This window comes from Bos taurus, chromosome 24, assembly GCF_002263795.3.
Source record: "Bos taurus isolate L1 Dominette 01449 registration number 42190680 breed Hereford chromosome 24, ARS-UCD2.0, whole genome shotgun sequence".
NCBI lineage: Eukaryota > Metazoa > Chordata > Mammalia > Artiodactyla > Bovidae > Bos > Bos taurus.
The window spans coordinates 50,722,823-50,739,261 of NC_037351.1; the positions used below are offsets into that span (position 1 = coordinate 50,722,823).

The following is a 16,439-nucleotide window of genomic DNA, read 5'->3' on the forward strand; positions in this document are numbered from 1 at the left end:
GCTAGGGGTGGCTAATAACACTCTATTTTTTAAAACTTCAGCTCACCTCATCCAAACCAGTGCTTCCTAACATGAAATTTGATTTTACTTTCAATAGATAAGGAAAATAGTTTTTATTCTCCATTTAGGTTAGAAGCAATTCTGGCAGCAGTTCAGACACTCCTCAGGGCACCAAGAATAACCAGCAGCTTATCTTTGTGAAGGTCTTTTTGGGGCCCGTTTCTCATTTTCTGGGATTTTTCTTTTCTAGCCTTCTGAATTTTCTTTCTTTTTCTGTTTCACAGTTTTCATTTATTTTTCATCACGTCTGTCTTCTTTGACATTCCTCCATGGTTTCCTTTTTGAGGTCTCACATTTATTCCTCCCTGGAATGAGCATCTCATGTGAATGGAGGGGGTAGATTGGGGTCCTCAGAGTAGCAGGAGAGCAGTTTGGTAAAGTAGAGAAGTTCTTGGATGAGGGCGCGGGAGTCTGGGTTTGCGTGCAGGGTTTTATCACTAACAGGCTGGGTGACCTTGAGCAAAATCGCAAATTCTTGGTATTGCCTTAGGGCCCTTATCTCTAAAGAGGATTTGACCAGTATGATCTCCAGGCATTAACTTTCTGTGCCTTTTATAAAAATACAGCTGTATTTAAGAAGTGAGATTTGCCCTGGTACTTGGAAATATGGGTCTTTGGTGATAATTAGCACTGGATTTAAAAGTCGTTTTGTGTTCTGCAACTTTGTGGTTACTCGAGCTTTCTAAATGAGGGCTGGGATTTGGGACCAGCATTTCCCAGGTTGTTATCCATCAAACACAGGAAACTTTTCCAGATAGGAGCCTACTCTGAAGGAAACAGGGAGATAGAATAGTAACAGTCCTTGATTTGTGCGTGTGTTTTTAATTGTGGTAAAGACATAAAACAAAATATACCCTATTAACTACTGTTTAATTGTACAGTACAGTACTGTTAGCTCTCAATGCACTTGAATTTCCAGAACTGTTTCATCTGACATGATTGTAACTCTATTCATGGTATAGCAACTCCTATGCCCTCTCTTTCCCCCAGCCTCTGGAAACCACATTCTACTCTCCATTTCTATCAGTTTAGATACTTCTTATCAGGGGAATTCACACAGAATTTGCTTTTCTGTGATTGTCTTATTTCACTTAGCATACTGTCTATAAGGTTTATTGTGTTATAGAATGTCACAGACTTCCTTCTTTTAAAAGGCTGAGTAATGCTGCGATTCATGGGGTCGCAAAGAGTCGGACACGACTGAGCGACTGAACTGAACTGAATATTCCTTGACTTGTATTCTAAACTAGACTTTTTCCTGAGTCTTATACAAATAAAATTAAACCAGATATTTTGTCTCAACGCACTTTCCTGCTCCTGTGGGTGGTTCATGGTGCCCTCACCAATGTAAAAACTTTTTGGGCAGATTGGCCTAGTACCCACTCACATATAAGGATGGTTCTCTTTACCCCTGATGTATTCTCAATGTTACATGATTATTATTATTTTTTTTAACTATTTTTCATTAGAGTTGTTGTTCAGTCACCAGCTCATGTCTGACTCTTTGTGACCCCCATGACCGCAGACACTGTCCCTTGATTTTGGAGCCCAAGGAAAAAAAAAATCTGACACTGTTTCCATTTTTTCCCCATCTATTTGCTAAGACGTGATGGGACCAGATGCCATGATCTTAGTCTTCTGAATGTTGAGTTTCAAGCCAGCAGTTTCACTCTCCTTTTTCACCCTCATCAAGAGGCTCTTTAGTTCCTCTTCACTTTCTGCCATTAGAGTGCTATCATCTGCATATCTGAGGTTGTTGATATTTATCCTGGCAATCTCGATTCCAGCTTGTGATTCATCCAGCCTGGCATTTTGCATGATATACTCTTCATAGAAGTTAAATAAGCAGGCTGACAATATACAGCTTTTTCTAGAGTTAGGTTTATACATAGCAGAAATCTTTGTCTATAAACATGGCCTTTTAAATAGAACGATCCGACTTTTTGGGACAATCTAGATTCTTGTCTTGACTCTGCACATCCTTGGGCAAACGTCTTCCCAATGTGGGGCTCAGTTTCCTCATCTGTAAAATGGAGAGGTGAGAGTAGATTACTTGTCCTCGTCGAGGGTCATTTTTCCCTTCAGTGGACATTTGGCAATGTCTGAGGACAGATGCTGCTGGCATCTACTGAGTAGGGGCCAGGGATGCTGGCCTCCAGGGCCCAGAAGAGGCCTCTTCCCTCCTCAATGAAGAACTATCCAGCCCCAGATGTCAATAGTGCTGAAGCTGACAAGTCCTGGGCTAGCTAATGTCTACCATCTCTAAAATGCCATGATGCTTTCCATCTCTTCAGCTTTCCCCTTCATACTCTCATTGGCTTGGGCCCGAAACACAAGTATAAAGTAGGAGAATTTGTCTACCTTCTCTCTTCTCCTTTCATACACTGTCCTTCCCAAGCTTTCATTCTCTTTTCCTTTCCTTCACTGTTTCATCATAATGTGGGCTGGGTTTAAGAGGAGTATTCTTCTGAACAGAGTTGAAACTCTAGGTGGCATCAGGCTGGCTCAAGGGGGGAAGACATCTGATCAGCCTAGGTCTTTGCTCCCACATGGCTTCCTTCTCATGCTTTGAGTCCATGTGTGACTACCCCTCCTCCCCACTTAATCTGCCCAGTTATGTTAGCTGTGGAGTACACTACAGTTTAATTTCAAAGCAAGATGATGTTTAGTTTCCAGCTGCTGTTAGATTTTGCTCTTTATGTTTTCCTACCCTCACAGTCCCTGTCTTACCCAGAATTTTAATGTGTAAAAGTAAAATCATCGGTCTATCTGCCTATGTGTACTTACTCCAGAGAACTAAAGATACTCCTTGTATATGACCTTGGCTTTAAGGCAATCTTTAATGATCTCTGGCATGTCTTCTATAATAGAAATACATTAACTATTCAAGCACATAAGCCAGAGTCTATGTGTAATCTTTGATAACTCCCTATCTCTCATCTCTCAGACTGAATCCATCTCCAGGCCCTATTGATTTTGCCTCCTAAATATCCTCCAAATCCCACCACTTAATGCCTCCTCTGTCAGTAACTCCGGGGCAAATTCCTATCACCTCAACCTGGACCACAATCATCTACTCTTGACCACTTCAAACAGATCCTTCTTAGCCCCCTCCAGTCTTTTCTTCACATTGAGACAAGAGCCAACATCTGAAAACAGAAACAAGAGCACATCAACCTCCATTGTAAAATCCTTCACTGGCTTCTTACCCCACTGAGGACAAAGGCAGAGCTCATTTCCAGGGCCCTTATGATCGCTCTGGGATCCTGCAGAATCCTTCTCTACTCTCTTCCCTCTGCCCCCAGCTGCTTCTCTGGACACTTCTTCTCCTTTTTTTGGTAATATTTATTTATTTGGCTATGCCAGGTCTTGGTTGTGGCACTGGGGACCTTTGCTGTCTTTGGAACATGCAGGGTCTTTACCTGTGGCATGTGAACTCTTAGTTGTGGCGTGTAGGATCTAGTTCCCTGACTACAGGTTGAACCTGGGCCCCAGCACTGGGGACATGGAGACTTAGCCACTGGACCACCAGAGAAGTTCCTCCTACCACATTTTCCTCATTATTTTCTGTTCTAGTGAGAGTGGCCATCTTTCAGTCCCTGAAACTCTTCGTGTTCCTTCCCATCTCAGGGCTTTTGCACAAGGTTTTCTCCTATTCTCTCCTCTCTCACTCCAACTTCCTGTCTTAAGGTGGGTTCTCCAAGAAGTCTTGTCCTGACACTGGAACATGAGTTTGTCTAGTTGGTGTGAGAAGCGGTTCCAGAAAGTGCTGGTAAGGGAGTCAGGGAAGGGAGATGAGCTGGGGATGAAAGGAAGCCAAGACTAGATGCAAGGATGAGGAGGTGGCTGGTGAGGACGGTGAAGCTCAATTTCACCAGGGCCTTCTAGAAGGTGGTGCAGATCATGCTTGGAGTCGTCCAACCTGGGGGCTTAGGAAGTTGAGATGTTTGTGCTTCTGGGAGTGCCAACTTTCTAGTACTCCTGGCTTGCCCTGTTAAGAATTGAGACCACCCTGTGGCCAGAGAAAGCCCTTGGGCAGAGCACTGACGTCATCTACTACACCACGTGCCCTTCTTCACCAAGTTAATTTCTATTCATTCTTGGATTGCAGTTCAATCATCACTCTTTTAGGAAGCCTCTCCAGACCTTATTGAGGAAGTCAAGTGCCCTAATTATTAGCCCTTCTGGCACCATGGTCCTTTGTAACATCTGTGATTATTTCATTAATCATACTATGTAGTCTAGCGTAGTCTCTACCACTACACTGTAGGCAACACAAGGACAGGGACTTGGTCTATTTTTACTCATCTCTGTCTATACTGCAACCACAGTGCTCAGCCTAGGCTTTGTGAAATGAATGTGAATGCTCTTTAATTTTATTCTTTTCCCCCTGTAACTGAATATAGAGATTTTCTTTTATTTATACTCTTTTAAACACATCTGGTCCCATCACTTCATGGGAAATAGATGGGGAAACAGTGGAAACAGTGTCAGACTTTATTTTTTTGGGCTCCAAAATCACTACAGATGGTGATTGCAGTCATGAAATTAAAAGACGCTTACTCCTTGGAAGGAAAGCTATGACCAACCTAGACAGTAAAGCAGAGACATTACTTTGCCAACAAAGGTCCGTCTAGTCAAGGCTATGGTTTTTCCAGTGGTCATGTATGAATGTGAGAGTTGAACTGTGAAGAAAGCTGAGCGCCGAAGAACTGATGCTTTTGAACTGTGGTATTGGAGAAGACTCTTGAGAGTCCCTTGGACTGCAAGGAGATCCAACCAGTCCATTCTAAAGGAGATCAGTCCTGGGTGTTCTTTGGAAGGAATGATGCTAAAGCTGAAACTCCAGTACTTTGGCCACCTCATGCGAAGAGTTGACTCATTGGAAAAGACCCTGATGCTGGGAGGGTTTGGGGGCAGGAGAAGAAGGGGATGAGAGAGGATGAGATGGCTGGATGGCATCACTGACTCGATGGACGTGAGTTTGACCATCACCGGGAGATGGTGATGGACAGGGAGGCCTGGCGTGCTGTGATTAATGGGGTCGCAAAGAGTCAGACATGACTGAGCTACTGAACTGAACTGAACTGAAACACATCTAACAATTCCCATTTTTGTTTGGATTATATTTTTTTGAAATCTATTCTTTTTTATACTAGGATTTGTCTTAAGTTATAGAAAAATCATAAAGGTAAAAAAATTATAAACAAGTGCTGAAACATTGCTGTATAGACATAGACAGAGGTGTTTAGATACAAAATTATTGATTGCCAGGCTGCATTATCTTAATATGGCTCAGTTTTGTGTGAAAGGTGATTTTGATGTGTTGCTCTTGGCAAGGAGTGTGAGTTCTACAAAATTCTAATGAGTGAAAGTTAAGGGCTGAACTGTGTGCTCATTGATTTACTCTGTGATTCAGAGTAGATCCATAATAACTTTGCAGTTTTATAATAATAATGCAAAGTCCATAATAACTTTGCAGCCCATGGTAACTTTGGGGGTATGGTCTATTTATTTTAAAGAGAAGCTTCTGTTGCTTTGGTGAAAGGTAGGTGCAATTGCTTCTTGGGAGTACATTAGTTGGGTCTCCAACAAAGACTAGTATAAATGGGAAAAATGGGGCAAAATACAGGAAAGATGGAGCGGGGAGTCTGTTCAGTGGATCAGATTAAAATAAATATAACAGGTCACTTTCCATCACATTCTTTCTCTCCTTCTTATTCTCATTTCCTTCCCCTCTCTTCTTTGACTCTCTCTGGGTTTTCCATATTTTCTTGGGTTATACCCAGGCTACTTCCATGTCAAAGAAAAGATGACCACTGACATCCCCATGGGCTTCCCAAGTGGTGTAGTGTTAATCTGGCAAGTCTCAGTAATAAGAGAACACCTTTCTCCTAATACCCAAGTACCAGGGAATTGATTGGTTTTGCCTGAGTCATGTATCTGTTGCTTGGACCAGTCCCTGTGGTGTGTGAAAAAGAATACCATGATTGGTGAACTTGGATGGAGGGTACAGGAATTATGAGTGGCAGCCCCACCAGAACTACATGGCAGGAAGAAAGAAGGTTGCCATTACTGAAATAAGGGGAAAATGCTGGGCACAGAGGTACAACAGATGCCCCTGTAAAAAGGAATGAATTTGATTTTTCATTAATTTATTCGTTCGGACACTAATCCATTTATTCAAAAATCACCTAGTGATTCTCTTATTAGGACCAAATACTGTCAGATATAGAAACCAAAGATGGTTTCGCATCTCAAGTAACTCAATATGGTGGAGGATATGGATAAGGAAAGAGTTATAATAGGTATCAGCTTTCATCTATTAAAGTAACCCAACTACAAGACATTAAAAAACTTTTTCTTAGGTCTATCCAAAGAAGCTGAGAGCTACCCTGACAATGAGAACCATATTTATTCCTTCTGATTCCGGCCATGACAAAGCTAATTGGTTGCTCTACTATTCTGTGGGTGAGGTAGAGGGAACAGTGAGGAGAAGCTCAAAAATTGAACATCTACTCAGAGTTCTGACAGTAAGGGGAAATTATCAAGATTCCAGGGATTCTCTGAAGAAGAAAAGCTCTTAATCATCTCTCCTGGACTTTGAGAATCAACCCCTATGTCTAGGGCTATAAGAATCAACCCCTTTCTGGATTGTCTGGAGAATTTCTTAGCAAAACTTGATGATATGTTAAGCTTGTCAACCATCAAGTATTTACAATACTGCAATTGTTTGAACAGTGTCACTTCTAATAGTTTCTCAATCAAGTGTCTTCCTACGGAACGCCCATGACCTTGGCCAACGTTCTATGAAGACGTCATTTTCTGAAATTCAGTTTGGAAGTTCCTCTAGTCTCACCTACTTGAGAGGTTAAAAAAAAAGTGATCCATAGTAACAATAACCAAAGGCAATCACTGTTAAGTGACTTTATTTCTCACTGAAAACCAACAGGGATTTAGGGTGAAGCTGGCCAGAGCTGTTTGATTTAGCAATAAAGGACTGTTTTCTTTAAGTTCTACACGGCCTTTAATTTACTGTCTTACTGTTGTCTAACTCCCACACAGACCTCCCTAAACACGCATTTCCAGCACTCTACTTGTTACAGCCCTCAACACAGGTCTGAGAACTTCCCAGCAGAGAGATAAAGGGCTATAACTCACACAAACTCTGAAATTTCATGCAGAGAAGAAGCCTTCATCACTTCTGCCCCTGTAGCAGGCTTCTTAGTAACACAGCTTGCGCTTTGACACAAGATTGCCACACCTCTCATCTCAAGCTTCCTGAAACAGGTCAGTCCTCAGAGTGGTTTCAAGGAAAGTCAGTGGCAGGAAGAGAAAGTACTCCTTTTTTTTTCCCCTTAAATTAATTGGTTTTTTTATTGGAATATAGTTGATTTGCAAATGTTGTGTTAGTTTCTACTGTAAAGCAAAGCAAATCAGTTCTGCATATACAGATATCCACCTTTTTAAGATTCTTTTCCCATATAGGCAATTACACAGTATCAAGTAGAGTTCCCTGTGGCATACAGTAGGTCCTTGTTGTGTGTTAGTTGATCACTCATGTCCGACTCTTTGTGACCCTGTGGACTGTAGCCCTCCAAGCTCCTCTAGCCATGGGATTCTCCAGGCAAGAATATTGGAGTGGGTTGCCATGCCCTCCTCCAGGGAATCTTCCCAACCCAGGGATCGATCCCGCCTCTCTTACATCTCCTGCATTGGCAGGCGGGTCTTTACCACTAGTGCCACCTAAGGAGTGTGCCATCCTCATCTTTGCATGTTATCTCAGAATTGTCTGGTATATTGCACAAGCTCAGTAAATATTTGCTGGCAATTGAAAGTGAAAAGTGAAGTCTCTCAGTTGTGTCTGACGCTTTGCGACCTCATGGACTGTAGCCTATCAGGCTCCTCTGTCCATGGGATTTTCCAGCAAGAGTACTGGAGTGGGTTACCATTTCCTTCTTCAGGGAATCTTCCCAACCCAGGGATCAAACCTGGGTCTCCTGTATTGAGGGCAGATGCTTTACCATCTGAGCCACTCGGGAAGCCCTGGTAATTGAAAGAGCAAACTAATTACTGTCTGGAGACATTTGGTCAACCTTGTATTGATGACTACAATTTCACTCCTTGTTCTTTTAAAGCACAATACATCTGAATTTTGAGAAATGGGCAGTTTTCTAATTTTTTATGAGCTTTAGTTTAGTTATAGTGCAGTCTAACATTTTATGTCTAAAGTATACATATATCTTTATATTGCAGCATGCATTGTCTTTCCTCATGGATAACCGGGTCAACTCCTTAACTAAATAGATACTATTTTCCCTTTTCTTTTCATATTCCTTGATAGCTGGTAAAATATTACAGCTGTTTTTAAAATGTCTTAATATGGCTATAATTTCTCTTATTGACTCCTGGTGGAGACAAGCTGGGAGTCTATTCATTCTGTGGTTTTTCTTCCCTCCTGGTAGAAGCCCTTGGGCAGCTGTCTGCTTTATTGGGGCCAGGGTGGAGGCCTGAGCTCCTGTCTGTTTTGCTACCTTCTTGGCTAGAGGTCAAGCCTTGAGTTTCTTTTGAACCTGGGGGAGTGGCTTAGGCAAATCTCGTCTGTTTGGCGATTGTCAGGTTCTCTGGGTAAGAGACTAGCAGCCTCTGGTGATTAGAGGGGAATAGAGTCCTCCACAAGCTGGCTAGTGGGAGGATGCTGCAATGAAAGTGAATCTTTGACAAAATTCTGCCAGATACACAAGTGTAAAAGAAGATACGCAACCTGCTCTTGGAAATTCAGAGGTGGCTCTTCTCATTGACTTCATGAGCGTGTTACTTCAAGGCGAGTGCCATGGTTTCTGATGGTTTTGGAGTCAAGTCAAGCTCACAGCCCATGCTTGCCTATCCTTGCTGTCATAAGGCATTGCATCACCACATGGATAGAGTCGTACTGAGTGAAGTAAGTCAGGCAGAGAAAGACAAATGTTGTATGATACCCCTTATATGTGATATAAAGAAATCTGAAAAGAAATGATACAAATGACCGTATTTACAAAACAGAAACAGTCTCACAGACATAGAGAATGAACTTACCACGGATGAAGGTGGAAGGGCAGGGATAGTTAAGGAGTTTGGGATGGACAGGTACACACTGCTATATTTAAAATGGATAACCAACAAGGACCTGTCGTACAGCACATGAAACTCTGCTCAATGTTATGGGGCAGCCTGGATGAGAGGGGAGTTTGGGAAGAATGGATACATGCATATGTATGGCTGAGTCCCTTTGCTATTCACCCAAAGCTATCAGAGTAGTTATAGTTAGTTAGCTATACTCCAATATAAAATAAAAAATTAAAAAATATATAGATCACTGCATCCATATTGGATTAACATATTCACACAAGGTGCTTGTTGGAGTCCCTTGCAGTGGTCCCCAACCTTTTTGGTACCAGGGACCATTTTCGTGGAAGAGTTTTTCCACAGACCACTGAGGGAGATAACGGTTTAGGGCTGATTCAAGCACATTGCATTTATTTTTTATTTAACTTATTTATTTTAATTGGAGGCTAATTACTTTACAGTACTGTGGTGGTTTTTGCCATACATTGACATGAATCAGCCACGGGGTACCTGTGTCCCCTCCGTCCCGAGTCCCGCTCCCACCTCCCTCCCCATCCCATCCCTCTGGGTCATCCCGGTGCACAGCTGTGAGCACATTGCATTTATTATGCATTTCATTTCTATTGTTATCGCATCAGCTCCACCTCAGGTCATCAGGCCTTGGATCCCAGAGGTTGGGGACCCCTGCCTTAAAGTACAGGGATAGGATTTCTCTAAAGCATTCCCCGCAAAGTTATGAAGTCCTGTGCTTGCCTCATCCTTAAACTTCATTTACAAATTTAGTAGAATATATAGAACATAAATTTTTCCTATTTTAGTCATTTTTCAGTGCCACAATTCCATGGCATTAAATGCATCGACATTGTTGTGCAACCATTACCACCATCATCTCCAGAACTTTTTCATCATTTGAAATGGAAACTCTGCACCCATTAAACATTCAACCTTCCCCCCAACCCCCTAGCCCTGGCAATCATGATTCGACTATTTCTACCAGTTTGACTACGCTGTGTACCTAATACACAGCATCATACAGTATTTGTCCTTTTAGGTTTGCTTATTTCAATTAGCATGAATGTTTTCAATGTGAACATGAAGTCACTCAGTTGTGTCAGACTCTTTGTGACCCCATGGACTGTAGCTCGCCAGGTTCCTCTGTCCTTGGGGATTCTCCAGGCAAGAATTCTGGAGTGGGTTGCCATTTCCTTCTCCAAGGAGACTGGATAATTTTTATTTCTCAAATACCACTTATTTCACCCCAAATAAATTATTCCTAACATCCTTTATGCTATTTAACAAACCTGTGGAGTGGATTTAAGTCACAATGTCTGAGGGGCTTAAGCAGCCACCTCTGAACTGTTGAGTCATGTTTAGGGTTTTTCATATGATAATGAATCACCTTTTACACATTACATAGTTCACAGTCTTAAAAGTCTTTAAAAAGTAAATTACCACATTGACCTTATGACCTAGTTAAAATTCAAATATCCTGACAGAGGTAATGTTGAGTATTAATAAGGAAATGACTGTCTAAATTGAGTAGCAGATCATATTTGATTCTGTGAGGTGGCAGGGTTTCAGAGATGGGCTTCAGAATCTAGAGTTCTGCACAAAACTCTCTCTGTGTGTATTTCTGGGGTAAGAGCTCAGGATTTTTACCAAATTCTCAGAGAGGTGTTCGTGAGCTTCCTAACAATGTAATGAGCCATGTTGAAAGGGAAAATTTAATTTTTTGCAGTGTTTTTGAGGAAACAAAAGGTTCAGATATCCATGTGGGGTGGTTTTTGAGGATGGCAAAAGGTCCAGTTGTCTATGTGGGGTGATGCAGTGCACTGAATGCTCATGGCCCCTTAAAAGTCATATGTTGGTACACTACCATATGTAAAATAGGTAGCTAGCGGGAAGTTGTTGCATAACACTGGGAGCTCAACCCAGTGCTCCGTGACAGCCTAGAGGGGTGGGCTGGGGTGGAGGGTAGGAGGGAGGCTCAAGATGGGGGGGGAACATACAGATATGTATATTAATGGCCCATTCACATTGTTGTATGGCAGAAACCAACACAGCATTGCAAAGCAATTACCCTCCAATTAAAAATAAATTAAAAAAAGTTCACATGTTGGAATCTTAACCTTCAATTTGATGGTATTAAGAGTAGGGTCTTTGAGAAGTGATTATGTTGTTTCTCACGAGTGAGATTCGGGTCCTTATTAAGAAGACCCTGGAAAGCTCTCTTGCCCCTTCTGCTGTGTGAGCACACAGTGAGAAGGAATCCATCAGTGAGCCAAGGAGAGGTTTCTCACCAGATATGAAGTCTGCTGACACTTTGATCTTAGACTTTCCAGCCTCCAGAACTTTGAGAAATAAATTTCTATGGTTTATAAACCACTCAGTCTAGGGTATTCTGTTATATTAAGTGAACTGACCGAGATGGGGAGGTGGGAATGTTGAGAAACTCAGGTTTATTGCTTCTGAATTCTCATGCTGCTGAGCCCCCTGGTTGACAGTTGCTCTCAGCCCCAGGCTGAACTGAAGACAGCAGCTTTTTTGGCCTTCTGATCACCTCCTCTAAACAATAAGTCTTTGCGCTTATTGATGTCTGTGCCTCCATAAAGTTACACTGGTTAATAGCTCTAATTGTCACTTGGGCTGTGTGTGGTCCCTTAGCCTTAATTATTTTATGGTCCTCAGTATGAGTGTTCATGTTTTGTAATTTCTCTGATCGGAGCCAGTGATCTCTTATCGAACCTGCGGCCTCAAAGCTTTTCCTTACTCGTGAGGGTAAGAGCATCACACGACTTCAGGGGACACGGTCCGTCTGCATCCCCTGTGAGCGGCACCTCCTTGAGTTGGACAGTGAGGTGGCCTTGTTAATTGCCAGTGCTCTCGTGTGTGTTGATGCCACTGAGGCCTTCACCATCACCCCTTTTCCCCCACGGTCTGTCTGCTCTTTCATACGTGTATTCAGTGTGGACTGTGTGGAAAAGACCAAAGAAGAATCAAGAATAGGACCCTTGCTTCTGTGTTCCAAATTAGCAAAGTGATTGTTGGGATTTTGAAAAGACTTTTACAGTGATCAGCTAATGAGGGCATTCAGGGAGATAAATAACATCAAGAATCTTTCACAGCTAATAATTCCCTAATTTTCTGTTTCAGCCTTTCCTCCCCAGATTCTCAATGCTATGCCAATTTGGCAAGCTGATATAAATCATTCTTTCCTACCTGGAATGTTCTTCTTCACTCTGACTGCTTGATTTCTCTACATTCTCAAAATCTCAGCTCAAGTTCCATGAAATCCATGAAACCTTCTCTAATCTCTTCCACCCACCATGTTCCCTCTTCCGAATTTAGTACCATTCAGGGTGTGTACCTCACTATTAGCACTTACCACATATGGCCACACTGCATTCATTTCCTTTTTAGACATGTGTGATGGGACAATATTTTGGTACATTATCTGGGATAATTCTCCTTGCTGGTAACTTCAGTTGCTCTGCAACCCTCTCTTTCCAGGGAGCTGAAGCATCTACTGAATTGGGGGTGCAGATTTAGAGAAACAGTTCCCAAGACCATCCTCAGGTTTAATACCTCTCGAGTATTCACAGATCCCACTGAAGGCCATTATGCTCTCAGCTATGGTCTGTTACAGGGGAAAGATGCAGGTTAAGACCTGCCATGGGAAGAGGTGGTGGGGGAAAGTCCCAGGTGCGGAGTCTTTGGTCATCCTCCCCCACCGTCATGGACAGGGTTACTCTTCTGCCAAGGCTGTGTGATAATGTATGTTATGTGGGGGACTGCCAACCAAGAATGTTCACCTGAGCCTTGGTGTCCAGAGTTTTTGTTTGGGTTCCATGGCTGACGATGGCTCATGTGGCTGACCTCAGGCTCCAGCTCCGTCTTCAGAAACTGAGCTGATAGCGCTTGCCTCAAAACCCCCTCCATGAATCACATGTCTGGTGTGGTCCAATGCCTCCAGGTAAGCAGGGACATTCCTATAGGGCAGGACATTCCAGGCTTAGAGGTAAGCACCCCAGGAGCCAAGGGCAAAGACCAGACCTCTTTTGGGGCAAAGTTCAATTCCTCTGACACAGGGAGCTTTGTGGTATCTAACTGAAGGGTAGAGACCACTTTCATTTCCTGGCTTCCAAGACAGGCTCTCAAAGTGCACATCAAAGACAACAGCTGTGATTTCCATCTGCAAGGTTTTAGTGTGAGGAGTCAGATTCTTTGAGAGAAGTGAGGTTTGTGTGTTCTCTGGGAGCCAATGCTGGAGGACTAGTGTTTGGCATTTATGCAGGTGAACAGTAGAACAGGGGATGAGGTAGGCTGTGACATAAGGTGCTTTCCCATCCCACAAGGAGGCAATGAGAATCCCTCCTGGGCTAGGAGGTGCTCAGGAGATGGAGAGAGAGAGAGAGGGGGGGGCATTGACTCGACCCACCTATGGGGCTGAAACCAGGGGATGGAAGTGAGGGCAGAAACTCCCCAGATGCATTTGAGGACCTACTCTTTCTTCTGCCTTGAAATCTTGGAGGAGAGCAGCTCATACAGTTATACCAACAAACTGCAAAGATGGAGCACACATAAAGCTTTCTGGGTTATAAGCAAACAACGGTCCCGCATCAAAATGACACATGTAGGACCACATGCATATCCATGATTATGTTGCACAATCCATAGACAGATGGAAGTCTGCCCACATTGATGGTAAGAATTAGTGTTATTATTTCAAGCACAATAGGCAATTTACATCTTTCTTATCTTTCTTGGTTAGTTGTATAATCTCTGAATAAACATTGTTTTGGGCAATTTATAGCTGATCGTATCTGACTGTGTTTTCCTTGCTCAGATGTGGTTGACGAAACTCCCTGCCCTTTGGCCAGGCATTCATGTCTCCAGTTTGACTTCAGCCCTCCTGCCAGCCTTTATATTCTCTTCCTCCTATGCAGGCTGCCCACCCTCCACTAAATGGAGCTCAGGGGTTCCTAGAAGTGCTTCCCTCACCATGTCTTTAGTTGGAGTGTTGTTCTTTTCTGGCCTGACTTTCCCCATCTCCACTGGGCTGAAATTTCACTTCCTCTGTGAAGCCTTCCTTAATTTGTGGTGGAGGCCACTCCTTTTGAGCTTGAACCACAAGTTTAAATTGCTACAACCTTGGGCCTTTTGGTTTGGCTCTTTTAAAAGCCTTAAAAATGCAATTCTCCTTAACCCAGCCATTCTACCTCTGGAAATTTATCTTCAGGAAATATTCATGATAGTGCACACAGTCTGGCAAACATGTTCACAGTGATTCATTTTTTAGTCAGTTCAGTAGCTCAGTCGTGTCCGACTCTTTGCAATCCCATGAATCACAGCACGCCAGGCCTCCCTGTCCATCACCAACTCCCGGAGTTCACTCAAACTCACATCCATCGAGTCAGTGATGCCATCCAGCCATCTCATCTTCTGTCGTCCCCTTCTCCTCCTGCCCCCAATCCCTCCCAGCATCAGGGTCTGTTCCAATGAGTCAGTTCTTCTCATCAGGTGGCCAAAGTATTGGAGTTTCAGCTTCAGCATCAGTCCTTTGAATGAACACCCAGGACTGGTCTCTTTTAGGATGGACTGGTTGGATCTCTTTGCAGTCCAAGGGACTCTCAAGAGTCTTCTCCAACACTACAGTTCAAAAGCATCAATTCTTCAGCGCTCAGTCTTCTTCACAGTCCAACTCTCACATCCACACATGACCCCTGGAAAAACAATAGCCTTGACTAGACAGACCTTTGTTGGCAAAGTAATGTCTCTGCTTTTGAATATGCTATCTAGGTTGGTCATAACTTTCCTTCTAAGAAGTAAGCATCTCTTAATTTCATGGCTGCAATCACCATCTGTGATTTGAGTCCCCCAAAATAAAGTCTGACACTGTTTCCACTATTTCTTCATCTATTTCCCATGAAGTGATGGGACCAGATGCCATGATCTTAGTTTTCTGAATGTTGAGCTTTAAGCCAACTTTTTCACTCTCCTCTTTCACTTTCATCAAGAGGCTTTTTAGTTCCTCTTTACTTTCTGCCATAAGGGTGGTGTCATCTGCATATCTGAGGTTATTGATATTTCTCCCGGCAATTTTGATTCCAGCTTATGCTTCCTCCAGCCCAGCGTTTCTCATGATGTACTCTGCATATAAGTTAAACAAGCAGGGTGACAATATACAGCCTTGACGTACTCCTTTTCCTATTTGGAGCCAGTCTGTTGTTCCATGTCCAATTCTAACTGTTGCTTCCTGACCTGCATATAGGTTTCTCAAGAGGCAGGTCAGGTGGTCTTGTATTCCCATCTCTTTCAGAATTTTCCAGTTTATTGTGATCCACACAGTCAAAGGCTTTGGCATAGTCAATAAAGCAGAAATAGATGTTTTTCTGGAACTGTCTTTCTTTTCGATGATACAGAGGATGTTGGCAATTTGATCTCTGCTTCCTCTGCCTTTTCTAAAACCAGCTTGTACATCTGGAAGTTCACGGTTCACGAATTGCTGAAGCCTGGCTTGGAGAATTCTGAGCATTACTTTACTAGCGTGTGAATGAGTGCAATTGTGCGGTAGTTTGAGCATTCTTTGGCACTGCCTTTACTAATAAAGAAACATCCTAAATGTATGACAATCAGATTTAGGTAAATTAAAAATAGATAAGCAAATATATATACATATTTTTTATCACAGAATTCTCTGAAGTTAGTAAACGTGATGTTGAAGATTTGGGACCGCTTTCCTTTAAACTCTGCTCCCTGGGACTTTTCTGATGGTCCAGTGGCTAAGACTCTGTACTCCGAATGCAGGGGACCCACGTTTGATCCCATATGCTGCAATGAAGATCAATGATCCTGTGTCCCACAACTGAGACCTGGTGCAGCCAAATAAATAGATACATAAGTAAATATTAAAAAAAACCCCTCTGTTTCCTGATTTGGGGCTGGTTTATGTAGGTGCACTGTCCCCAGCAGCCATTTGTTTTCTACCTGTACGTGCTAAGTTGCTTCCGGTGTGTCTGACTCTTTGTGACCCTATGAACTAACTGTACCCCGCCAGGCTCTTCTGTCCATGGGATTCTCCAGGCAAGAATACTGGAGTGGGTTGCCATGTCCTCCTCCAGGGGATCTTCCCAACCCGGGGATTGAAACTGCTACTCACATCTCCTGCATTGGTAGGCGGATACTTTACCACTGGGCGGCACCTGGGAAGCCCCCTGCAATGAGGCACAGATCCCTTGATCTTTGAGACTGTCCCACAGTTGCTTGAGTTAAAC

The 16,439-nt window shown here is 43.0% G+C and overlaps 1 long non-coding RNA gene across 1 annotated transcript in view; it reads left to right on the forward strand.

Moving 5' to 3' along the window:
- The window catches only part of LOC132343789 (uncharacterized), a 138,743-nt gene that overhangs the window by 30,433 nt on the left and 91,871 nt on the right, over positions 1-16,439 (forward strand). The gene's annotated exons all lie outside the window — the stretch shown is intronic.